This window comes from Periplaneta americana, chromosome 6 (genome assembly GCF_040183065.1).
Source record: "Periplaneta americana isolate PAMFEO1 chromosome 6, P.americana_PAMFEO1_priV1, whole genome shotgun sequence".
Taxonomy (NCBI): Eukaryota; Metazoa; Arthropoda; class Insecta; order Blattodea; family Blattidae; genus Periplaneta; species Periplaneta americana.
This window is the reverse complement of record NC_091122.1, coordinates 158,127,693-158,154,930: the sequence shown is the minus strand read 5'-3', so window position 1 is coordinate 158,154,930 and position 27,238 is coordinate 158,127,693. Positions and strand designations below refer to the sequence as shown.

Sequence of the window (27,238 nt, the reverse complement as noted above, 5' to 3'; positions counted from 1 at the left end):
TATGTTTCGTATAAAACAATTTTCATCTCTGCAGAGAATCAAAAACGAGCAAAATTTTATTAAATATTTTTGTTTGAAATATCTCAAAGAATAACCTCCTGAAATTAATGACACCACTTACGGTACACACTGTATATAGGTCTAGTAGCTGCCTCCTTTTTGCAACTAAACGACAGGAAGCTGAGCTCCAATTTCACTTTAACTCACTACCAAAAGCTCGGAATCACACCGTTCTTGTACTAAAAATCGGGCATATTCTTTAACATACGAGACAAGTAAAACATTAATTTGACGAAAAGTGGAGCCACTCCTTTTTTGCAGGGAGCCCTTCAATTATGTTTAGTAAAGATGATAATAATAATAATAATAATAATAATAATAATAATAATAATAATAATAATAATAATAATAATAATAACAACAAAAAAGTGCTTTCCCTACTACATTCCTTAAACAGCATTCGAAAATTCCTTCCGCTATCACTCAAGAAAATACTAGTGGAAACACTAGTAATGCCCCACTTCGATTATTGTGATTCTCTACTGACTGTCAATGTCAACCAGTCGCAAAGATTACAGCGTGTTCATAATTCTTGTGTTCGCTTCGTCTGCGATATCCGTGGAGCTGACCACATTACCCCATCCTTCCAACCTCTAAACTGGCTACGGCTTAACGAACGTAAAAATTTTCATTCTCTTGTTCTCCTTTTCCAAGTCCTTCACACTTCTACACCTACCTACCTTGCCTCCCGTTTCAGTTACCTGTCATCATATCATAATCTCTTCACACGCACGCAAAATAGCCGCATACTAGCCATACCAACACATAAGACATCATCGTATTCATCATCATACACAATCTCGCTCTCGCGCTTGTGGAATATCCTACCCAGGTCAAAATTACATAAATTCTTACTTAACAGATGAATTGCTGATTAATATTTGTTACTTATAATGAAACTAACATCTGTCCATTCTTTTATTATTATCTTTAATTTCTCTAAATAGATTTACAAAACCTCTAATGACAATTACATTAATATTCTCATTATAGAAATAGAAATATATATATATTCTCCCTGTAACATAGTCCTAGTAAGCTTATATTAAATTAATTTTCATCATTTTACTAGCTATCTCAAATATTAAATTAATTATAATTCATTGAATTAAATTAGCTCATAAATTAAGTTACTACTTTACCTTATAGATTTATCTAAATTTAAATAAATGTGTAGTGAAGATTATTGCTGGAGAACCTTTTAAGTGTAGTGAAAATATTTGTAATTTAAATTTATGTATTGTATTGATTAAGGCTGGTTGAGTGGAAGAGAAGGCCTTATGGCCTTAACTCTGCCAGCGAAAATAAAACATTATTATTATTATTATTATTACCCAGTGACATCAGCAGCGTTCAAAAGCAAGCTTATTAAGCATTTTCTTACTGCGTAGAGTAGGTTTAATTTGTACTTATCAATAAAATAAATGCTTCTCTCTTCTTAACTTTCACAATAAACTGTCTAGCTTTTATTAATCAGTTAATCTTTTAGTACTTTGATTTTTATTGTATCTGTAAATTTAATATTAATTGTAATTATAATTATAATTGTATTCTCAATATTGTAGTTGTAATCCCCTGGTAGAGGGGAAGAGAAGGCCTGATGATCTTATCTCTACCAGGTTAAATAAATAAATAAAATAAATAATAATAATAATAAAGGCTATAATCTTCTTCTTCTTCTTCTTCTTCTTCTTCTTTTCCTCCTCCTCCTTCTTCAAGGATTAGACCTGTTGATCCGTTCCGGTTCCTTATAGATACTGCTATCTACATCCCACTTGGATTCTTTCGACGCTTTTCGTTCAGATTTATCTACTTAATTAATTAATTAATGACATTTTTTCCATAGATGGAAGTATATTAGTTTGTTTATATTATTTTTTATGTTAGTAGCCTACCATATTTTCAGATATTTCAGATCATTTTGTAGGTTTTTAGATCATCAACTACCGAGCCCTACTGATGACTGTACTACTGTTTCATTCTAATTTAATCCTCCTATGGAATGTCATTTATGTCTAATAAATGAATGAAAAGTTGGATATAAATATGGATCGCCCTGTATATTGGAGAGGTAAATACTTAGCGACAATGGAAGTGGTAGATGAGAAGAAAAGACGATTTTGGAATTCGTAGATTAAAATGTATTTATTTTTATGGACACAAACCTACGTTTACAGGACATTCGTTAGTGATTATGTATGTAACCGATAGCGTTGATTAGGCATCTTTTACCACGTGGAGTGACAGTGGCAGATAGTTGCTGTGTGTTATGATTGCTTCAGTTAGGAATGTTTTTTCCATTGATCTGGCGGCGCTCTAAGAAGCAGCCTGTTACCGTAGCAACACGCCTTCCTTCTATATCGACTCGTCGGTTCGTCCGTCCATCCATCCATCCGTTCGTCGGGCTGGTATGTGTGCCAGTGCTGCTCAGCGCGTTCGAATACCAGTGAAGCAGGATCCCTTTGTGGAAGGGACCGAAGTTCAATCTCTCTCACTCAAGTGCCAAGATGTTTTGTGATTGCGGAATGTCATTGAAGTAGGTGAGAATGCCAGAAATAGCGTCAGCAGCGGCGTCGCTACTATTGTTGCTGTTCCTTCAGCCTTAGGAATGCAGGAATTTGACTCAAGTGCATTAGAAACTAGTTAGATTTATAACAACAAAAATCAAGATGTCCATTCCCATATTCATAAATTTTTACCGTCAACAATACCAAATAAAATTTACGAATGTAATAATGATAATATAACAATAATAATAATAATAATAATAATAATAATAATAATAATAATAATAATACAGTAATACAATAATATTATCAAAATTACTATTGGTTCAGAACATACCGAATGGAGACCGATAAACTGTGGAGTTCGTCAATGCATGCCCCCTCTCACCACTTTTATTCAATATATAGGGGAGAGTCGGATAGTATCGGACATCGGGTAGTATCGGACAGTGCGTTTCTTTCATCTACCACCATATGGTAGTACCTGAATGACATGGTTACGTTTCTCTATGCGACATAACAGAAACGTAACCATGTCAATCAGGTACTATCATCGTGTGATAGATGAAAGAAACTCATTGTCCGATGTTACCCGATGTCCGATACTACCCGACTCTCCCCTACATCAACTCCATCATCAGACATTGGCGACTAACAATTCATGCAAACATCCCTCTCTTCCGAAATTGTACTCTAGATACATTATTATATGCAGACGATCAGGTTCTTTTTGCTACAAATGAAGACGAGCTGCAATACTCAATACATCACCTGAATATAATAGCACAAAATTTCAATATGAAAATTTCCCCAAACAAAACAAAAATTATGGCGTTCCGAGGTAAACAGCCAGTTAGGAGTAAAATTTGCATTGGAACCCATACGTTAGAACAGGTAAACTCATTTAAATATTTAGGTTATGATTTGATATATTTACCTCTTACTGATATATATCTGAAAATTTTCAACATTTTAATGGAGCCTTAAGAACCATCAACCAGGTTTTCACAACCACGAAAACCCTAAAACATACCAGGTTAAAAGCATATAAAGTTCTAGCAAGACCTGTCCTCATATGGTAGTGAGGCCTGGACTGTCCGAAAATCAGATGTTCAACGCCTAAACACTGCGGAAATGAGATTTCTAAGGAGGACTGCCGGCTACAGCTTGCTTGACCACAAAGGGAATGAACTAATTACAAAAGAATTGAAAATTACACCTATTTATGAACATCTGAACCACTATAGACAAAAATGGCTTAACCATGTCAATAGAATGGACCGTTCCAGACTCCCAAGACAAATTCTCCGCTATATACCACATGGAAGACGATCTTTGGGACACCCCCTGAAAAGATGGACGAAGAGCGTAACAGGCCACTAGGCCTAATACCTGCAAGGACGATGATGATGATGATGATAATAATACAGTGTTACTATAAATGATCTTTTCGATTACAAACTTGAATAACTACCGTTAGGAGACACTTAGAAACATGATATTAGTATGAATGGAAAGAGAAACTCAAATTTTTTTGTTATGTTGGTGAACCTGTCGCACACATATTAATTTTCGTTGCCAGGAGACGATATAACAGAAAAATGGCTGCAAACAAAGACAGGAGTGCATTTTGTGTGCTATATTTTCACATAGGCCTATCCCAGTTTTGTGCTATAAGCCGTGAAAAGGTGTCGAGGCGACAGTCACAGGTAATTCGTACCTAGACGTGTTACAGTTATGGCTTCTTCCACAACTGGAACAGGACATCGAAGGTCTCATTTTTCAGCAGTATGGGGCACCACCCCATTACCACTTAGATGTCAGAAACGAACTGAATACACGACTTCCAAGGAGATGGATTGGACGTGCTGGCCGTAAAGATTTATAATGTTTGCATTGGCCTCCATGTTCCCCCGACCTCACTCCTTGTGCTTTTTTTGTGGGGTTTTATAAAACAAAAAGTGTATCAGCCACCATTGCCACCTACCATTGAGGATCTTCGTGTCCACATCACAGAGGCCATTGCACTGGTGGACGGTCCAAAGCCACAACGTGTATGGTAGGAATTTGACTACAGACTTGATGTGTGTCGTATGACACAAGGAGCTCACATTGAGCACATGTGACTTACTTACGGTTGTGAACCAGATGTTTCTCTTTCTGTTTCATGTTTTCCAGTGAAAAATTTTAAACATTGTTGGAGTTTCTGTTTCTGCTGATACTAATTTCATGTTTGTCTAACTTTTGCTGATTTAAGAGTAGTACATGTGATTTAACCGAATGGATAACAAAAATATTTGAGTTTCTCTTTCCATTGATACCAATATCATGTTTCTAAGTGTCTTCTAACGATAGTTATTCAAATTTGTAATTGGAAAGATCATTTATAGTAGCACTGTACTTACAAATGCCTTTTAAGGAACCCGGAGGTTCATTGCCGCCCTCACAAAAGTCTGCCATCGGTCCCTATCCTGAGTAAGATTAATCCAGTCCCTACCATTATAGGTCCATCCAAATTCCTTCAAATCCATTTTAATAGTATCCTCCCATTTACATCTCATTCTCCCCAAAGGTAATTTTCCCCTCAGGTCTTCCAACTAATACTCTATGGACATTTCTGGATTCACCCATAGGTGCTACCTGCTCTGCACATCTCAAGCGTCAGGATTTAATGTTCCTACTTATTAAAGATGAACAAAACTAACTGCCGCTCTCGCTCGCTGTGTTCGTTGCATTTGTCTTTCGAGTCTCGCTCATCATTCTCGAAATAGCATTTGGTAGGCGTGGAAAGATTTCGTAACTTTGAATAACATGCGTCATTGAAATAAATAATATTATAAATGTTTAAACGAGACAAAAAGACAAAACAGAACAGTATCTTAGTTATCAAAATGTTCTGGTTCTATTATATGATATTACCTATGGTTATATAAATAGAAAAAAAAAATCTGAAATAAATTTGCGTTTCTAAGAAACATAAAACATAACGTCAATATCTTTTTACTTGAGGTTGCACACTTGATCTCAAACATATGAAAAGAAAATTGCTAGCCTTTTAATCAGGGCCTAGTAATTAAATACAGATCAGAGAACGGTTATTATACATTGAAAGGTAGAGATGATGTTTCAAATAGGCCACTTGATTGTTTGTAACTTAAATATATAATAGTTTCCAAAGTAGATAAAAGTTCAGTCGGGTATAAACAACTGTGGCGATTCAATACTGCTTGACGTTCGGGACTTCGGGAGTAATCAATCTCGGCGTCTCGAAACACTCAAAAGCAGTCTTCACGTCAACGACGCGACATATAGAACATTGTCGTGCGGGTTTTCAGCTTTGCGGGCGCTGTTAGTCTTACTTTCTCGATCGTTGTTCATCTCTACTAATTATGTTAGGTGAAGAATACAATGTGCGCAGTTCTGAGTTGTGTAGCTTTCTCTATTCTCCTATAAAATACATATATTTTTATTATAATTATTATTATTATTATTATCATTATTACTGTATTATTATTATTATCACTATCACTATCACTATTGTTATAAAGTTTTGTAAGCTATAATAGCTGTTGACAGCTGAATTTACAATATACGAGTAATTCCACTACATTGTCATGACAAATAATATCCCAGTTTTAAATCTCTATAATTTTTACATCCTCTTCAGATTGTCCTATTATCTAAACTTAGATCTGCCCAGGGTTTTCTATTCTAAAGGAGTTCCTGCGAATCCCCATTTACTTTTCATACTTCTAGAGCTCCCAATACCAAAGAAAAATGAAGTCAAGAAATATAACGAGTTCACTATCAGCTTGATATTGCACTCGGCGAAGATTCCCCTGTGAATACCAAAAAGACGTCTATATTCTAAGATGGAAGGAGAGTTGGAAGAAGATCAATTTGCCTACATGAAGAGAGATGCAATTGGATTCCTGCAAACAATCGGCGAGAAAAATAAAGAAGTGTAGGCCTATGTAGTATTTATGGAAGTGGAAAAGGCTTTTGGTAGGGTGGATTAGAATAAACTTATGGGAATCCTGAAGATAATTGGTGTGAATCCGAAATAGAGGAGGCTATTAACTAATCTTTATATGAAGCGAGTCGAAGTGAGGATAGGAGAAGAAATGTCAGAGGGAAGTGGAATAGGAAGAGGACGACGACAAGGATACACTTTGTCACCTACCCTGTTCCACGTCTACTTGGAGGATTTAGTGAAGAACTATTTTCAGAACATGGGAGGAGTGATAGTAGGAGGAAGAAGAGTAAATTACGTAAGATTTGATAATGATATGGCGTTGTTAGCAGAAGAGGAGGTGATACTAAGAGATATGCTACTGAAGCTAAATGACAGCTGTGAGCAGTATGAGATGAAGATAAATGCAAACAAGACGAAGACCATGGTTATCGGAAGAAAAATAAAGAAGGTAAACGTGCGATTTCGAAATGGGGCGGTAGAACATGTGGACAGCTTCAAATATTTGAAGTGTGGTATAAGTAGTAACATGGGCTGCTGCCAGGCAGTCGAAAGGAGGATAACAATAGCAAAGGAATTTTTAATAGAAAAATAAGGATCATCTGCGGACTTCTTGAAAAATAACTAAGGAAGAGACTAGAGAAATACTTTGTGTGGAGTGTGACATTGTATGAGGACAGAAACATGGACGTTACGATGAAATGAAGAGAAGCGAATAGAAGCATTTGAAATGTGAATATGGAGAAGAATGGAGCGTGTGAAATGGACAGACAGAATCAGAAATAAAGCTGTGCTAAAAAGAGCGGTTGAAGAAAGAATAATGCTGAAACTGCTCAGGAAGAAGAAAAGAAATTGGTTGGGTCATTGGCTGAGAAGAAACTGCCTACTGAAAGATGCGCTGAATGAAATGGTGAACGAGAGAAAAGTTCGGGGCAGAAGAAGATCTCGGATGATAGACGACATTAAGATAGTCTATAGGCCTATGAGTCTTATGCGAAGAGTAAGAGAAATGAGGAAAAGAGGGAAAATTGTAGAATACTGGGTTTTCAATGAAAGACTTGCCTTTGGACAGAAAAGTAAATCATTATTTTCTTAGACATAAATGTGATTTGGAGTAAATCAAAGTGATAGGGCCAATTTTTTTTTGTCTATTTTGCCCCTTTAAGGTGTTATTACTAATAAATGCCTTTTTTGTCATTTTAAAGCAGTATTTCTTGTTTATTTGAAATTTTCTAATTCATTGTAACGTAATGTGTATGAAATTTAAATATTTGAAACAATGACTAACTTTACTAACAATAGTAAATAAAAGTAATTTATTTAGGTTTTTAACCTGCTAATAACCGTGCTTTAATACTATTGGTGTAATATGAATACTGATCGACATTCCTCAGTTACAAATATAATATTGTCATGTCTTCGCGATACCAACAATCAGCTTTATAATTTTAAATATTAAGCTCGTTCTCATAGAAGTTGTCACGTAGCATTTCCAATCGTTTGCTTCAATATTTTCAAATCTTACTGTTACAATTTTGTGCTACACGTGTTTATTATTGTAGGAGAAAGAAATTTGAGTGAGGAACAGTCAGTTATTGACAGAAGGTATAAGATCGGTTAGCTAGAATGCCTAAATTCAGTAAACCATTGGAAAGTAAACTTCATGCTTACGTTAGTGAATTTGGTGCCCATGTATATTCAACCGATGGAACAGTTTTGTTTTGTAAGGTTTGTGAAAATACAATTAATCACGAAAAAAAAAAAAAAAGCATTTTATAAGTCAACATGTGTCACCTACGAAGTAAATATGTGAGTTATGTTGATATAATTTAAATTTATTCCTGAAATATATTATGCCTTTTTTAAATTTATAATGCTTTTTCCAAAGTTTATTGTGCCTTTTTTACGTTTCATTGCCCTTTTTCCCCTGCCTATTTTAGCTGTTATAAATGCCTAAACATCCGGTCTCTAATAATGAATATTTTAGTGTAGTCTATATATGAAATGAGTATTTTAAGTCTTTAAAGTGTTTAAAACAATATCAGTGAACAGCAAACTAAGAGAAATCTCAAATGTCAAAAGTAGTATTTTCATATGTCGATTCCCGTCCCAAGAAATGGTGAAAAAGAAATCTGGTAACCTTACTGTACCAGGCAGGTGTGCTGAAAATGTGCATTTCCACGAAAACCTCGAAATGAATTGTTTTACATAACAATACTTTACTTCGTACTTCGTATGTATTCCAAATTCATGTTTTGTTTTAAAATATATAACACATTCCCAGAAATATGGAGACTTTGATATTGAATTCAAGTCAGACACTTTATGACTGACTTGTGTCGGAGGCATCTTCTTATTGTAATACACCCCACCACCGCTCTTCTGTCATATTTTTATATATCTCCCTTTACGAGCGTCGGTGGTCATATTCGTAAAAGCAGTCTCGGCAGAGCCTTAAAAGAAAGCAGAAGCCATAATATGGATGAGCAGCGATGGCTAAGTTGGTATAGTAAATAGCTAAGATACCGCTCTTCGGTATGCATTATCAAATAGAACTTCCATCAGTTGCATTCTAATTTGAAAAGACATTATCTCTTTACGTCTTTATGATGGACTTAATTTCATAAATTGAATGAGTGTCTGGAAGAAGGGCCTATGTTACACTTCTTCTGAAATCGGGATTTGCGCTGAAATAGGACCTATGTGATACGACTGACAATAGTGCAGTGTTTGTAGTATAGTCCGCGTCACCGTTTTTGGCGTGTGAAATAAGTAATGGGAACATTAAGTGCGAGTGTTTTACCTTTAGCGTAGTCAGTCTGACAACTGTGTTTGGCAAATTACTGATGTGATATGTATATGAAGTGGTACCATTCTCAGCTGCACTAGCAACATGCTCACAAACTGGCTACTATACTGCAGGACACACGCCAAAAACGCTGGAGCCAATTATACGTCAAAACATCGCTAGACGTCAGTAGCAGGCGCTGGAAGCGGATAACCTCATGGCACGGACATGGAAGAAGGGCCAATGTGATCACGATGCTGAGCAGTGTTGTGGTTGTGTGTTCGACGTGTGTGATAAAGTGCCGTGACTTGTCTTTTATCCACAATGAATAGTTTAAATTTATTTATTACTGATGTTAAAACTTTGAGCAGCAGTAAAATGCGGTCCAAACCTGTGGAGTAACGGTTAGCGCGTCTGGTAGCGAAACCAGGTGTCCCGAGTTCGATTCCCGGTCGGGGCAAGTTACCTGGTTGAGGTTTTTCCGGGGTTTTCCCTCAATCCAATATGAGCAAATGCTGGGTAACTTTCGGTGATGAACCCCTGACTCATTTCACCGGCATTATCACCTTCATCTCATTCAGACGCTAAATAACCTAAGATGTTGATAAAGCGCCGTAAAGTAACCTATTTAAAAAAAAGTAAAAAGAGGTCTATGAACGTTGCACAGTGGCGAGCCAAGAAACAGAAGTTTTTGACTTCAGAACAACGCAAAGAATTTTACGAAATGTTGCCTTCACTTTCATGAATACCTAGGTTTGATTTTTCTTTTCATTTGAATTTGTGTCCTGATTATAAGAATGTCCACCCTTAAGTAGGCGCATGTGGGTCAGCAGACACCCAACATGATACATGTAGGGGAGACTGGGGCAAAGTGGTCACCTTAAGAGAAAAAAACTACAGAACGTAAATTAGCTACGTTTTTCTCTCACAAACTTTGCTACTAAAAATACATTTCCTTCCTCTTTTTAATGCAACCATTACCAATTGGTTGCTAATTAAATTTGTTTCTGTTTTAAAGAATTTTCTGTTTGTCTGTACAGTGACCACTTTACCCCAACTCCTGGGTAATTTGGTCCCCCGAAAATGAAGATACTTCTGAATGAATAATTACATTTATACCTATTATGAATTTATTCGACAAAGAAATGTGTATCAACCGTTTTTATCGAATATTGCATCATTAACTTCACATTGCAAAAAGACAAAAACAAAATATAATAGTGAAAGTAGAAAATAGCATAATGAAAAAAGGAATACTGTCGACATTCATACACAAAACCTGTCTTATTTAAAAAAAATAACATAGCACTGAAAGTATAATTATGATAATAAAAAAGTCAGTAAACCTTTATAAACACAAACTAGTCTTAGTGCGAGAGAATAATTTAATTTGTTTTAGAATTTTTGCAAAGGCCACGAATGTTTTCTTTCAGTAACTTTAAAGAATGCATGTCCTACTATCCATATACAAAAATTATAATTCACTCACTTAATTCTGTTGTTTTATTATTAAATGAAATCGGGGGATTTTTAAATCCCCGTACGCGACTACTTAAGGGTTAATAAATTGCAGTAAAGAAACATTGTAACGAATCATGTGTTTAACATTATTTTGTCTATGGAACATTGAAGAACAACCTTGAATAACTGCAATGGAAACCTTACAGATTTTATGATGTGGAAGAAAGGCCGATGTTATATACAGGCCGCACAGCAGAGCATTTCAATAAGCAATACATACGTTTTCGTCGTTTGCGTAAAATTTTAGCAGTGCAACATTGGCCCTTCTTTCAGACACTCATTCAATTTATGATAATCAGGAATTAGTCTACCAACAAATTTTCGTGGAACAAATAGACTTGAGGGAAAGATAACATTAACTCACACGAGTCATGAATGAATGAATGAATATTTAAAATATATCAGTTAAATGTTAATTGTCTTACTTACTTACAAATGGCTTTTAAGGTACCCGAAGGTTCATTGCCGCCCTCACATAAGCCCGCCATAGGTCCCTATCCTGAGCAAGATTAATCCAGTCCCTGCCATCATATCCCACCTCCCTCAAATCTATTTTAATATTATCCTCCTATCTACGTCTCGGCCTCCCCAAAGGTCTTATTCTCTCCGGCCTCCCAACTAAAACTCTATATGAAATTCTGGATTCGCCCATACGTGCTACATGCCCTTGCCATCTCAAACGTCTGGATTTAATGTTCCTAATAATGTCAGGTGAAGAATATAATGCGTGCAGTTCTGCGTTGTGTAACTTCTCCATTCTCCTGTAACTTCATCCCTCTTAGCCCCAAATATTTTCCTAAGAACCTTATTCTCAAACATCCTTAATCTCTGTGTCTCCCTCACAGTGATAGTTCAAGTTTCACATTCATACAGAACAACCGGTAATATAACTGTTTTATAAATTCTAACTTTCAGATTTTTTTACAGCAGACTAGATGACAAAAGCTTCTCAACGGAATAATAAGAGGCATTTCCCCATATTTATTCTGCGTTTAATTTCCTCCCGAGTGTCATTTATATTTGTTACTGTTGCTCCCAGATATTTGAATTTTTCCACCTCTTCGAAAGATAAATCTCCAATGTTTATATTTCCATTTCGTACAATATTCTGGTCACGACACATATTCATATACTTAGTCATTATTATTATTAATATTATTATTATTATTATTATTATTAATTGTTCCTGTATTTCTGCTATTGTATTGCTATTGTTCTAATACTGGTTGAGTGGAAGAGAAGGCCTTATGGCCTTAACTCTGCCAGTAGAAATAAATCTATTACTATTACTACTATATTCCATACTAAGCGCTCACAAGAGATTCAAATGTTAAGAGACGTTGTAAATGTCAAATACTACTGTACCTCATATTTCATTGTTTTTTTTTTATTATTTAGATTCAGTTACGTTTGATATATTATAGATCTTCTTTAACACGTACAAAAAAATAAGAATTGAAGGGCACAGTAGCATAGGAGAATTGCACCCCACAAACAAGACCTGAAACCGGGATTTCATCAAATTATTAATCTTAATGAAGCAGATCTCTTTTTCCCCTTTGGTTTCGGACAACTTGCACCCTGCACCTTTAGTTCCAAATTTTTTGACAAGTACAACCGCCTACTGACTATAGCCCCCCGCCTCACACTTGAGGCTTCACATGACATTGTGGAAGTGTGATAAATAACACCCAGTGATCATAATGTCCGATCCTGTCCGGTCCGTTCGGAACCTGATTCGGCCACACCCTGTTCTGGATGACAGGGCGGCACAATGACACAAATGATGTAGCTATTTATTCAATATCATCCTCACAAAGAGGTGAGACTGTTTATAACGGCTAGAGTCTAACTGTTGCATGAGTGGCCTCCGTGCAACACGGAGCTATGTACTGTAATTTCAAAATTCAAAATATTTGAGGGTACAGGAACAAGTAAAAGTGTAAGCAACCTCGGCATTGTCTTCACTCAGTTTAATAATAATAATAATAATAATAATAATAATAATAATAATAATAATAATGATGATGATGATGATGATGATGATGATGATTTTATATAACCTGGCAGAGTTAAGGCCACACGGCCTTCTCTAACACTCAACTAGGAGTAAAACTGCGTTACAAAAAACACTACTTACTTACTTACTTACAAATGGCTTTTAAGGAACCCGAAGGTTCGTTGCCGCACTCACATAAGCCCGCCATCGGTCCCTATCCTGTGCAAGATTAATCCAGTCTCTATCATCATATCCCACCTCCCTCAAATCCATTGTTATATTATCCTCCCATCTACGTCTCGGCCTCCGCAAAGGTCTTTTTCCCTCCGGTCTCCCAACTAACACTCTATATGCATTTCTGGATTCACCCATACGTGCTACATGCCCTGCCCATTTAAACGTCTGGATTTAATTTTCCTAATTATCCCAGGTGAAGAATACAATGCGTGCAGTTCTGCGTTGTGTAACTTTCTCCATTCTCCTGTAACTTCATCCCGCTTAGCCCCAAATATTTTCTTAAGCACCTTATTCTCAAAGACCCTTAACCTATGTTCCTCTCTCAGAGTGAGAGTCCAAGTTTCACAACCATACAGAAGAACCGGTAATATAACTGTTTTATAAATTCTAACTTTCAGATTTTTTACAGCAGACTACAAATTTACAAAGTACACTACAATTTTACACACAAAACTGAATAAGATAATAATATTAATAAAATGTAAACAACAAGTAAGTAGAAATCAGACATAATATATAACATACAGAAAGAAAGGAAAAAGCATAATAAAATGTGAACAGCAGGTAAAAAAAAAATGAGACATACAAACTATAAAAAATAAGACATTTTATAAAAAAAAATAAGACAAGTTTAATTTACTAACAGGTTTAATCAACACTAGGGTCGATTACATCATAACATGGGCCAATGATAGTCAAACCGTGGCTCGTGTGTGTACAATACTCGCGAGTTACATTATTAATGCTCTAACAAGCTACAGTGAAACGCCAGTATATAACGAACTTGAGGGGGTACTGTAATTATTTTCGTTATAGTGAAATTTCATTGAACAGAAAATTGATTAAATTTTCCTACAAATTGGTCAGCCTGAGTAGCGCTGGCCTTGTGTGTTCGAGGTTGCGGGTTCGATCTCGGCCCAGGTCGATGGCATTTAAGTGTGCTTTAATGCGACAGGCTCATGTCAGTAGATTTACTGGCATGTAAAAGAACTACGGGACAAAATTCCGGCACATCGGCGACTATGATATAACCTCTGCAGTTGCGAGCGTCGTTAAATAAACCATAATTAATTAATTTTTCCTACAAATTGTGTCCCATATTATGGAGAAACAGATAATGTATCTGGGTTAGGTTATACTGTATAGCTTTACTGTATTGCAACTTCAATTCGAATCGGTACCATAATGATAATAATGTACATTCGAGAACTGAATAATTATTCTTGCATATTTCACAATATTTTTCATTCATCATGGCCTTGTTAAACAGCAAACGACAAATAGGCTAACCTTTAATGTTGATATCAATTTTAAATATATATTTTCGTAAACAGCAAGGTAATAATTATAAGCAGTGACAAAAGAAGAGCTGTATCATGGAAATTTGTGCAAAGAGAATTACATTTATTTCAACAGTAAATTATAGACCTATAAACTAAATCAGATGTCTTATTTTCTGGCATTACTAAAAGTGATTTTTATGTGCAATGTAGGAAATGAAAGTATTGTGTTTTTACTCGGTCTGCAGTAGAACCTAAGGGCTTTATTCATAGACATTTTTAGCGCGGGCTTCCGGTGGATGATCAGCGTTTTTCGTATTCATAAACCAGTGTTAGCGATAGGATACGATTTGAATTCTGTAGAAGTAACCAGTGGATAGCCGGGGCTAGCTTAGTACGCTCGTAGCGCGTGCTGCGAAATGTCTATGAATACCACCCTAATTTTAATTTTCACGTGACACCTTGTAAACATTGTTCAAGAAATAAAAGTACAAACAGGAATAGGCTGTCATTTAAGACATGATAAAGAACTTGAGGAACGCCTAAAATGAACGTGTGTCATCTTCATGACATTTATTTTTATATTTTATCATTTATAAAATACGCTAAAATTATAAATAATTCGTATTGCTATTATTCTTTTCAAATTTATTTGTTTATACATTACACATGAGCTACATTAGGCATTGCAGCCCGAAAGAGCAGAAGCTCGTGCTGGGGCGGAGTTCAGATCAGTTATATCACAAAATTAAAAGAGTTCATTGAGCACAAAAACATTAATATGTAGTAAAATACATTCAGCATGTAATAATATATACAAATAGAAAATAAAAAAGTACTTAAATATTAGGCTATCAATTTTTAACTCAATTAGCTTAAAAAGAAATACAAAACAATTAAATAATTAATAATTGCTAGAACCAAAAATTAAGTTTTACAGAGCAAAAAGTACGTTGAACACAGTTATTTATATAGGTTAGATGTTGTTACATTTAGACTACAGCCATCTTGTCGGATCGATTTCTCGAAATATTACGATCTAGGAGATGAATCGATCACTCGAAATATTACCTTAGAGATTGATATAATAATACGTATTATTTTAACAGTTTGACTTCTTCTTTCTTTGAGATCCAATGGCGTCAGATTCAATACTTTTCTCAATTTTTACTCTGTCTTTGAGAAACGTTGAAAGTGTCGATGTACTTATGCCATATTTTCTTGAGACTTCGCTTTTCTTCTCTCCTCTGTCTACTTCTTCAGTGGTTTTTCTCTTATAGTCTAGCTCTCACATAAGCCCGCCGTCGGTCCCTATCCTGAGCAAGATTAATCCAGTCTCTACCATCATATCTCTCCTCCCTGAAATTCATTTATAAGTTATCCACTCATAAGTTTCGTCCTCCCCAAAGGTCTTTTTCCCTCCGACCTCCCAACTAACACTCTATATGCATTCCTGGATTCGTCCATACGTGCTACATGCCCTGCCCATCTCAAACGTCTGGATTTAATATTCCCAATTATTTCAGGTGACGAATACAATGCGTGCAGTTCTGCGTTGTGTAAATTTCTCCATTCTCCTATAACTTCATACCTCTTAGCCCCAAATATTTTCCTAAGCACTTTATTCTCGAAAACCTTTAACCTCTGTTCCCCTTTCAAAGGGAGAGTCCAAGTTTCACAACATACAGAACAACCGGTAATATAACTGTTTTATAAATTCTAACTTTCAAATTTTTTTAGAGCAGACTGAACGGCGAAAACTTCTCAACCGAATAATAACAGGCATTTCCCATATTTATTTTTCGTTTAATTTCCTCCCGATTGTTATTTATATTTGTTACTGTTGCTCCAAGATATTTGAACTTTTCCACTTCTTCAAAGGATAAATTTCCAAGTTTTATATTTCCATTTCGTACAATATTCTGGTTACGATACATAATCATATACTTTGTTTTTTGGGTTTTACTTCCAAACCTATCTCATTACGTGTCTCAAGTAAAATTCCCATGTTTTCCCTAATATTTTATGGATTCCCTTCTAACATATTCACGTCATCCGCATAGACAAGCAGCTGATGTAACCCGTTCAATTCCAAACCCTCTCTGTTATACTCTGACCAGTATGATCTTATGATCATGGAATATTATTGTAGAAATTGAGATCGACAGTAGAGACCTGAGGTCTCTTGAGGTATCGAAAACCGAAACTTCGGGTTTGTAGCTATCAGAGTGTTCCGAGAAGCGTGTTTGTGGTTGCGTTGGGTAGAACGAGTGGTTAATAGTGACGTTCGTTCTGTGTTTTTGCAGCAAAACGACTTCGGTTGCAGGAAACTGTTTTATAGATGAAGTCGAAGCAAACATTTTATCTGGAATTGAAGCAGTATTTAGTTAGCGTCTGTACTTCAGGTAATTAATTCTCTTGGGCATAACTGAATTCAATTTCAAGTAATTGCTTTCAATTTGTTCTTCCTGAAGTTATTTGCTAATAAATTAATAATTATGTTTATTTTTGTGCGTTTTGATGCAAATGTTAGTATTGTAGTTTGCATTTTCAATTGAAACCATAATAATATCTTATTTAATAATATCTATTTATTTATTCTGGCGAAGTTAAGGCCATGGGGCCTTCTCTTCCACTTCGCCAGAAACAAAAGTAGCTGATACAATTTTACAGACTAATATTTAAAGAACACTAATAGAAATGTATATAGTTATACAAGCTCAAGTCGAGTAAAATAATGCGAACATACTAAATAATAATTACAAAATAATATAAGGCTAGAAGTTAGACTCAATGAATATACAAGCGGTAAGTGAACCAATATTACAAATTACAAGAAAAACAAATTCAGAGTAAATTAGAACTGTACAACACTGAGTAAAATTACATATATATATATATATATATATATATATATATACACACACAAAGGAGAATTAAACATGAATACTGGTCACGTGTTTAAACAATTCACTTTCAAATTACAATATCGTTCGACAATTCCAGAGGGAGCGGGTAGGGATTTCCAGAAACGAATTGCTGATACTGTGAAAGAGGAAGAATAGTGAGCTGTTTTATGGCAAGGCATGGATAATAAAGGGTCATTTTTAGAACGAGTACCCAGGCTGTGATAAGAAGACAAGAAATTAAAACGCACCGAGAGATAGTTAGGCGAAGAAGTATTGATGATGCGATATAGGAAAATTATTAAATGGATATATCTTCGGTCCTGTAATCTTACCCATTGGAGCATTTCAAGGGAAGGTGTAATGTGATCGTGTTTGCGGATGTTGCAAATGAAACGTATGCAGGCATTGTGAACGCGCTGCAATCTTTGGGCTAAGTTAGAATTTAAATCTGTTAGTAGAATGTCGCAATAGTCAAAATGTGGCAGCACCAATGTTTGTATGAGAATTCTTTTTAATTGAAAGGGTAGAAAATTTTTCAGGCGATATAATGAATGAAGGATGGAGAAGACATGACATGGAACCATGACCAGAAGATTGCTTCATTTCATAATAAATTCTGATAAAATTTGATGATTTGTTCTGAGGATCCATTTTTAATTAGTGTGTTTTGTAAGATTGATTGTTCCTTGTTTTTCAATTTAGGCCACGTCCGTAATATCGTTTTATTAATTTTTATGATAAGATCTGATGATTTGTTCAATATCCATTTTTGAAGAGTCGTATGTGATGTGATGTTGCTTATATTGTTTTCCAGTTCAGATAATGAATACTAGACTTTTAGCTTTTCTGATAAGTTTTATCAGCATATCTTCGGGTTACAAGCAAAACACATTATTACAAAGTTACTTACTTATTAATGGCTTTTAAGGAATCCGGAGGTTCATTGCCGACCTCACATAAGCCAGCCATCGGTCCCTATCCTCAGCAAGATTAATCCAGTCTCTACCATTATATCCCAAGCAAAACACTTAGGGCCATATTCATAGACATTCTTAGCGCGGGCTTCCGCGGTGGATGATCAGCGAACTAACGTTTTCGTATTCATAAACCAGTGTTAGCGATATGATATGAATTCTGTACAAGTAATCACTCGATAGGCGGGGCTAGTTTAGCACGGTCGTAATGCGGGCTAGCGAAATGTCTATACATAGCACTCTTTATATTTTAGGAGAAAAATTCGCTCCGGCGTCGGGGATCGAACCCGGGTTCTTGGTTCTACGTACCAAGCGCTCTGATCACTGAGCTACGCCGAATTCAAGCCACAGCACCGGATCGAACCTACCTCCTTCGATGTTTCCCTTTGTGGCCTGACTCCAAGTTAGGCATATATGTTGACGTATATCCAGTGTCAACTGCCATTATACTAGGAACGCACTCAGCTGAGTGACTTGTTGGCAGGGAATCCGCAGTTATTATGCACTGCTACAGAATTTGTCTGTAATATTGTCACTTAATATCTATAATATCCAAGCAAAACATATTAAGTAAAAAAATATTACCTCTGAGAAAAAACAAAACTGAATCCTCAAAATATTATTTTTAGTAAAATGGTTCTCTTTATGTGTATTTAATTTTCCAATTCTAAGTTTATACACATAATTATGTATATTTTGTACGCCATTTTCTCAGAAGTTATATTTTTGACTTAATGTGTTTTGCTTGTAAACCGACGATATAAGTAATAAAAGGTTAATATTTCTACTGTAATATACTTTGCTTAATAAATTATTTTAAACTGAGAACTTAAGTAAAAAGTGTACCTTAAACCGACTAGTTACAAAAATGGTGGACATAAATTCCTACTGATGGATGAATTTTTGTTTTATTTGTTATGTGTACGCATTATAACTTAGTTCGTAGTTTTAATATGTCTTAGCGTTCCGTAAAAAATAGGAATAACAGAATTAAGCGCTCTGTTTTTCCAGACAAGTCAATGCACATAACACGCAGTGCACGTAGCAGATCTTGTCAGATCAGACACTTCTGCTGAAAACAGGTTGAGAGAAAAATAAAGATGGGAGAATTAAACAAATATGTTTTTATATGTAAAGATTATTTTTTGATCCTGCAGAATTATATGTAATGGTTACCATTTGTTATTAATGGAGAATTTCTCTCCGGCGTCGAGGATCGAACCCGGGACCCCCCAGTCCTAAGCACTGGGTGCACTAACCACTGAGCACGGGTTCGATCCTCGACGCCTGAGAGAATTTTTCTCCATTAATAACAAATATGTCTTTGTTTGCAGTTCCTTTGATTCTAAGAATAGTTTCTTTTCTGAAGTATTGTTTTATTTCGTCAACGTAAAAAATTACAAAATGATTTAAGTCACAAGAATGCAAATCTAGCTTTCAGGTAAAGCTCCTTGTGAAGCAGACTTGAATAAATTCAAGGGAAAAATTGTTACGGGGTTGGGTATCGATCCCGGGATCTTTGGCTTGTCGCACCAACGCTCTACCGACTGGGCTACCCAGGAACTTCACCCGACACCGTCTCAATTTTTCTTTTTATCCATATAACTCGAGTGGGCTGACAAGACGCCAGAAACCTGTTTGAGTGCACACAAACTCTGTGTGACTTGAAATTATGGTTTTCTGTTAACGTATATATTATGGCGAGTCCTCGGCATCACTTCATTTTCCCCTTTGATTTGATTACCCGGTTGGGTTTTTCCGAGGTTTTCCCCAACCAAAAGGCAAATACCGGGTAATCTTTTGGCGAATCCTCGGACCTCACCTCATCATTGTAGAAAATTACTACATTGTAAAACTGTAAAAATTGTAAAATATTGTAAAAATTTGTAAAAATTGTAATTGTAATATTGTAAAATTTTGACTTGTTCCACAACTCAAAGCTTCATTGCTCATGTAAGATCTATGGAAGATAATGAATGAATGAATGAATGAATAATGAATGAATGCAAATCTAGCTTTCAGGTAAATTCAAGAGAAAATTGTTCCGGGGCAGGGTATCGATCCCGGGATCTTTAGCTTGAGACGGAGTCGGGTGATGTTCCTGGGTATCTCAGTTGTTAGAGCGTTGGTGCGCTAAGCCAAAGGTCCCGGGATCGATACCCGGCCCCGGAACAATTTTTCCGTTAAATTTATTTACTTCACAAGAATGTACTGAGTTACTTCTACAATGATGAAAGACTGATCCAGTGAAAATAGTTTTCCGTATAGGTATTGAATCACAAAAATTATTTTCTTCGACAAAGAAGCAAGATACTCAAATTTATTTCTAAATTGCATTACGTTCAGTACACTTAAAAATATACATAGCAGTAAAATAAAGCTTTTGTGTCTAAATATTAAACAATTCGATATTGATTGAACCTATTGCAAGTTTAATTTTCCTGCAGGAAGCATAAACATTTCATAAAAATTTCAGAGTGCTAAATGTACGTGTTTATAGCTTTGATATGGTATTTAACGCAAATATTTCTCTTTCCAGGACTCTGACTCAACTTTCCACTTGGATATTACAGATAACATCTCTGGTAAGTGATAAAACACTTAGTGGGCTATATAATCCTTTAATTGCTTCCTTATCTGGAGAATTCTGTGCTCTAAGAACATTGCGTTAAATGGTTTGTCACGTGTACAATCATAGTCTCATAATATCACACTTTGGCGTCACTTTATAATTTATTACTCCTAGAAAATAAGTTCCAAGTTCTTTGTGCAAAATTAGAGAGAAAAAGCTTGTAGAATAAATATTTTCTACGATTAGGAATACAGAATTATTTTTAAAATAATATAAAATGCATTAATATCCATGCAAAATGTTGCTGAGAATTTTGTAGAAATTAAATTTTAGTCTGGAAATGCGCTGCAATTCTCAGCCCGTATCTGTCTGTCTCTCTTGTAACATTTTTCAGTTTTTCTATAGCACGCGACACTGAAACATTTTAAACTTCTATTTTTCTAAGTTTTACGGTGAGAAAATCTGTGACAGGTTAGGTTAGGACAGGTTAGTTTGGACTTTTCGTATGCATTGCATATACGAATCTGTGAAGGTGAGGTTAGGTTGGTTCAGGCTTTTGGTTAGCCTTGCATATCGTCGTTGTTTCTGCAATAACTCCTATGTGACATATTTATCGATTTTCAGATTTTTGCTCTATGAAATAACTTAAATAGTGATACAGTAAATAATAAAATCTCCTATATGTAATTATATTTCTTTCTTTCGAAAATTTAAGAATTCACTGTCTCCTATGAACTGTTGCCATAGAATGAATAAATGTGTTTTTCTTCCTACTGAACAATTTTATATTTTGCACGTAGGAGTTATTGCAGGAACAACGACGATATACTAAGTACTCGTAAATGAAGTGAAATGTACATTTCACGTTCATTTTGAAGTGTTCTATCAATTTATTTCACTTGTTAATCACTTTTAGATTACCTACACCGATCTATTATTTCCAAGTTTTACTTATTTTCCAATATGTTTTCAAGCCAACTGACGTTCTATATTAATTCTTAACATTCAAAACTACCTTCCATCTGAAATTTAGATCATTTTCCCACTTTTTCGTCAAAAATAAATAAATAAATAAAAACCTTCAGTGCCACGTACTGTATAAACCACAATCTTTACCTTTAGGACACTAGTTTCCATAGCAACCGTCAAATAAAAAGTAATTTGTTAAAACACAAGAAATTGTATTATTATCACCGTAATCATTACCAGTTATCTTCGTTGTTATCATTATCATAATCAACTCCAAGGATTTCATCTCCTAACTTCATTCATCTACAAATAATTTAAAAATATATTTTGCACTTTCAGTTGCTTTTTGATGTTTTCACTTCTCTTTTTGTCTAGTGCATGTTTTAGTTAGTTTTTTTTGCACTGTAGTGTTTTTGTTGTATTTACAGCTGTTGTTGTTAGGCCTTTAAATTTAGAATTCCCACTCAGAAACTTGTTGTTAGGGAAACCATTTTTCATAATATAAAAGTATAGCTACTGAAATAGATCCATTATAGTGCACTTACTGCTACTTACTTGCGAAGGCTTTGGAATAATATTGCTCTATTGTATTTGCAATTTTACAAATTGATCGTGCAAAAAATGTTGCACAATACACTTAGTGAAGTGCATTACAAAATCTCGAAAATTAAAAATCTCGCTCTACTCGTTTTTCTCATTTTTTTCCTAGATTTTATAAAAAAAGAACTTCCGAATCTTTTATCGTAATATACTACTAAATATATGAATAGATTACATAAAGATTCTTAATAGATCATTCTTTGGATAGCTTCATATAGCCTAATATCGACAGTAATGCATAGTTAACAGAGTTATCTTATTAAGAAGTTTTATTCTCGAAAAATCAGCTCATTGTCTGGTGTATCACTTTACATCCTATAAACCTGGATTCAAACACAACGAATTCAAAAATTATTTCTAATGAAAATATAGTAGGCCTATTCTGTAGGTTTTCTCAGAATGCTTTGATTCACTTTATTATCTTTTCATCTTATATGCACTCACTTAATTACAAATGGCTTTTAAGGAACCCGGAGGTTCATTGCCGCCCTCACATAAGCCCGCCATCGGTCCCTATCCTGAGCAATTAATCCAGTCTCTAACATCATATCCCCCTCCCTCAAATCAATTTCATATTATTATATGCATTCATTATCACTCATAAAATGAAATAAATCGGTATAGTACTAGGCGCGTCCAGAAAGTAAGTTTCCCTGAGGCCGTTTAAAGATAGAGAACACAATTTTATGGAAAGATTTATTGTAACAGATACAGCAATTGTTGAGCTATTTTTCAACATATTCCCAGTCGGAATTGAGACATTTGTCATACCTTGGGATCAATTTTTCGTATCCCTGTGTCGTAGAATTCTGTCACCTGGATCGCTACCAGTGTGTGACAGCCGCCTGCACCTCTCTGTCGCTGTGAAAATACTGACCGGACAGATATTTCTTGACGTGTAAGAAAATATGTTAATTTCTGGGAGAGTAATCCGGACTGTAGGATGGATGTTGAAACACCTCCCAGCGGAACTCCTGCACAAGATCTGTTGTCCATCGAACCGTATGTGGCAGAGCGATTACCATCCGATTTGATCTGAACAAATGTAACATTTCAAAATTCCTTTTCAGTACGAAAAGTTACATTTCGGATCAAATTGCTACACATTTAAAGGACAAAATTAAAATTCTTTCAAACATTTATTATCATAATACACTGCTCTCTTAAACTGATTGAGCGTATTGGGAATTAAATCAATGACTTTCCCAAACACGCCATGAAATGTTTCATATGAAAGAACTTTTATCTGGGGGGAAAAAAAGAGCAAAATTGTATTAAATTTTTTTGTTTGAAAAATCTCAAAGAAACCCCCCCCCCCGAACTTACTGAGTTTATTGACGATTTATTCTGTATATATAGCAAGACTTCTGTTAAGAGATCCGAATATAATGCCGGTACACCACCTAAATTAGAACCCAGTAGGCCTATCATGACTTTCATCACGCAACGTAAAAACAGAAGAAATATCCACTTTGTAGAGAAATGTTTTCAGGAAATGAAGTTATCAATGACGCTGTACTCGGAGGGGGTGAAGGAGGATATAATCCCGTCGCCCCCTCTTAACTCTCTAGACTCGCTTTCATTATAGCAACATCATTAAATAATCCAGCTGGATGTAAATAAATCTATGTTCATTTAACTGTTATGAGATTCACAATTTGAGGTTTGTCAACACTGAAAATGTGATATTATTGAATCCATATAGTGGAGACGCATCGGTTCGATTCCCTCTTGAGCTGATTACTGGGTAGGTTTTTCTTTTCTAATCGGGTAATCTCGCCGGAAATTCTTGACCTCATCTCTCAGTTTTATCCAGAATAAATAACATAGTAGTCGATACAGCGTCATTAAGTAACCGATTAAAAATATTCGTTATAGTGCTGCCATTTAAAATTTCAAGCGGGAGTAATGTTGGGGAAGGGGGGTGAAACCTAAAATGCAATTAACACTGGTTTTGTACTTTTCTCTCAATATCTAAATTGACGCGTTTCTTAAGTTTAATTTATATTTAATCGAAATGAATAGTTATAGGCTATAGACTGGAAAGTTTTAAAATGAAATCTCGGTATAGGCTAATTAATTAAATGCTCATTTTAACTACGGTGTAGTGTGTAAAGGGTGTTGTTATAATCTGGAATACTTGCTCACTTATATTATTTCTGCTCAAAGGCAAGTCCTTTACTGCAAACACAGCATTTTCCAATATTTCCTATTTTCTGCCTTCCTCTTAGTCTCCGCATATGGTCCATATATCTTAATGTCGTCTACCTTCTGATATCTTCTTCTGCCCCGAAACCTTCTCCCGTTCACCATTCCTTCCAGTGAATCCTTCAGTAGGCAGTTTCTTCTCAACCAGTGATTCAACAAATTCCTTTTTATCTTCCTTATCAGTTTCAGCATCGTTTTTTCTTCACCCACTCTTTCCAACACAACTTCATTTCTTATTCTGTCTGTCCACTTCACACGCTCCATTCTTCTCCATATCCACATTTCAAATGCTGCGTCTATTCGTTTTTCTTCATTTCGTCGTATTGTCCATGTTTCTGCCCATACAATGCTACACTCCGCACAAAGCCCAGTTCTTTTTCCAGAGGTCCGCAGAAAATGCTTCTTTTTCTATTAAAAGCTTCATTTGCCATTGCTATCCTCCTTTTGACTTCTTGGCAGCATCTCATGTTACTGCTTACGCAGAGTGTTTCCGAGGTGGTGTTACAAACTTTCAGGGATGGTGGGGAAGGGCACATGTATCAATTTGAGATAAGGAACCCTGGTCCGGAAATGACCGAGTCGAAAGTTACAAGTGAAACTAGTTCTGTGGAAATGAAATAATTTTATTCCTCTGTACACCTTATTTATGTGTACTTATCTGTACATCTTACACATACTGTATTCATCTGACGTTGTTTACGTTGTCTACTTACAGTATTCCATTCAGTGCTCTGTCTGAGGGATGGGGACAGGAAACTACACTAAAGCAATGCAGATAGCGTAATGTGTAACGGACATGGTCGGTCCTGATATGCACGTCTGTAGACAGCAGTGTATGTGTACAAGTTGCAGTGTCCAGTCGATCAGTCCTAGTGAAATGGAGGAGTACACGAGAGCGGAATAAGCAGACCTGATTTTCGAATACGGATGAGCCAATGGGAATAGTAGACAAGCTCACAGATTGTATCGGTACAAGTACCCACGTAGGCCACATCATTTTTCCACGATTGTTCCAAAAGTTAAGGGAAGAAGGGCACGTGGTACCAAATTACAATTCCATTTCCACACAACTATTTTTGTTTATAACTTTCGTCTCGGTCATTTCCGGACCATGGTTCCTATCTCAAATTGATACATGTGCCCTTCGCCATCATCCCTGAAAGTTTGTAAAACCACTTCGGAAACACCCTGTAGTACACCCAAGGTATTTGAACACGTCCACTTGCTCTTCTGCCTCATTTAGAAATCGCAAGTTTACCTTCTTTGCTTTTCTTCCTATGACTATGGTCTTCGTCTTATTGGCATTTATCTCCATTCCATACTGCTCACAGTTGTCATTTAGCTCCAGTAGCATATCCCATGAGACAAAAAATTAGAATACTCACAAAAAATTCAGTTCACAGTATCCTTTTCCACAATAATAATAAATCTCATAGAGAGTTCGGATAAGAGAATTTTCAGTTCTGTGGCGAGAATTTACTGGTTACTGGGTCGAGTATCTTTCTGATCTTGGATTACATTTTGTTGAAATGTCAGAGTTTTGAAAAGTCGGTAAAATCTGATTTATAATAAACATATTGATGAGATGGAAATTCATAAGTTTTTTTTCTTTAATTTATATTTTATATTTAAAAAAACAGACATAGTGTAAAGTAGAAGAGGCAAGACCTGTCCTGTGACCTTGTCAAGTGCTGTGGCTATAGGCTATCACCAATGAGTATGAAAGGGAAAGAGAGGTTTTAGTCTGAGATGAACTTCCGTGTCAGTAGATTCGTATATTAGTAACCATCATGAAACAAACTCTCTTATAGTTCATTTTTTTCCCTCTCGCACAGCTCACGTGCCAGTTCTCGCCTCCTCATCTGTACAATGTTGCTGAATGTTTAACCAAAACGTATCTTTAGATTTTTCGTAAACTTTTTACAAGTAACATGGATTTGGAGACATCAATTGTCGTCGTCATCATCATCATCATCATCATCTTAATCGTTCGAATTAATTTGCATGCCTTGACTCCATTCGACGTTGTCCATTCCAATGATTTATGGCGTCCGGATTCTTACGATCGGTCCTTTTTGTTCTATTTTTGGTAATCGGGATTCTTGCATTCGTCACAAGGATTCTCTCCAATTGTTGCTATTTTTAATAAAGTTGTTTATGATACGTAAATACATGTTTATACATTCCCCTCATTTTACATTGCTTACGGACTCTGCTGTTGAGACCCACATTTCCGATATTTTAATTAATGCTTTAATGAAATTTAAATCCAGTTTTCATAATCAAAAATCTAAGTTCAATTGGTAAAACATTAATACAATTTTACGGATCCTTTTCACACTTCTATGCCCGGTTACATAAAAAGCGATCAGATATGATCAACGATGAAGGAGGGTTTGGGCATGAGTTCTATTTTCGTTGCAGAAAGAACAATCAGTATTTGATCGGAAATCAGTCTTCCATCAGATTTGATAAACAGATTTTTGCCGATTAGTGACTGACTATTGATCAAGTATGTGTTGTTTATAGCGCAGTTATTATAATTTATATAGGAAATAGTTAAAGTAGGCAGTTAATTGTTCTAAAATGACCTAATAGATTGTTATGATGAAGAAATTTTCAAACAATACGAAGTAATATT

The 27,238-nt window shown here is 35.5% G+C and overlaps 1 protein-coding gene across 6 annotated transcripts in view; it reads left to right on the top strand.

Annotated features, from left to right (window-relative positions):
- LOC138701967 (uncharacterized) overlaps positions 1-27,238 on the top strand; it is a 1,800,590-nt gene that overhangs the window by 517,108 nt on the left and 1,256,244 nt on the right. For all 6 annotated transcript variants that reach the window (XR_011332758.1, XR_011332755.1, XR_011332753.1 and 3 more), the window contains one exon: positions 20,788-20,833. The gene's annotated coding sequence lies outside the window, so the exon portion shown is untranslated. The remainder of the gene's footprint in view (positions 1-20,787; positions 20,834-27,238) is intronic.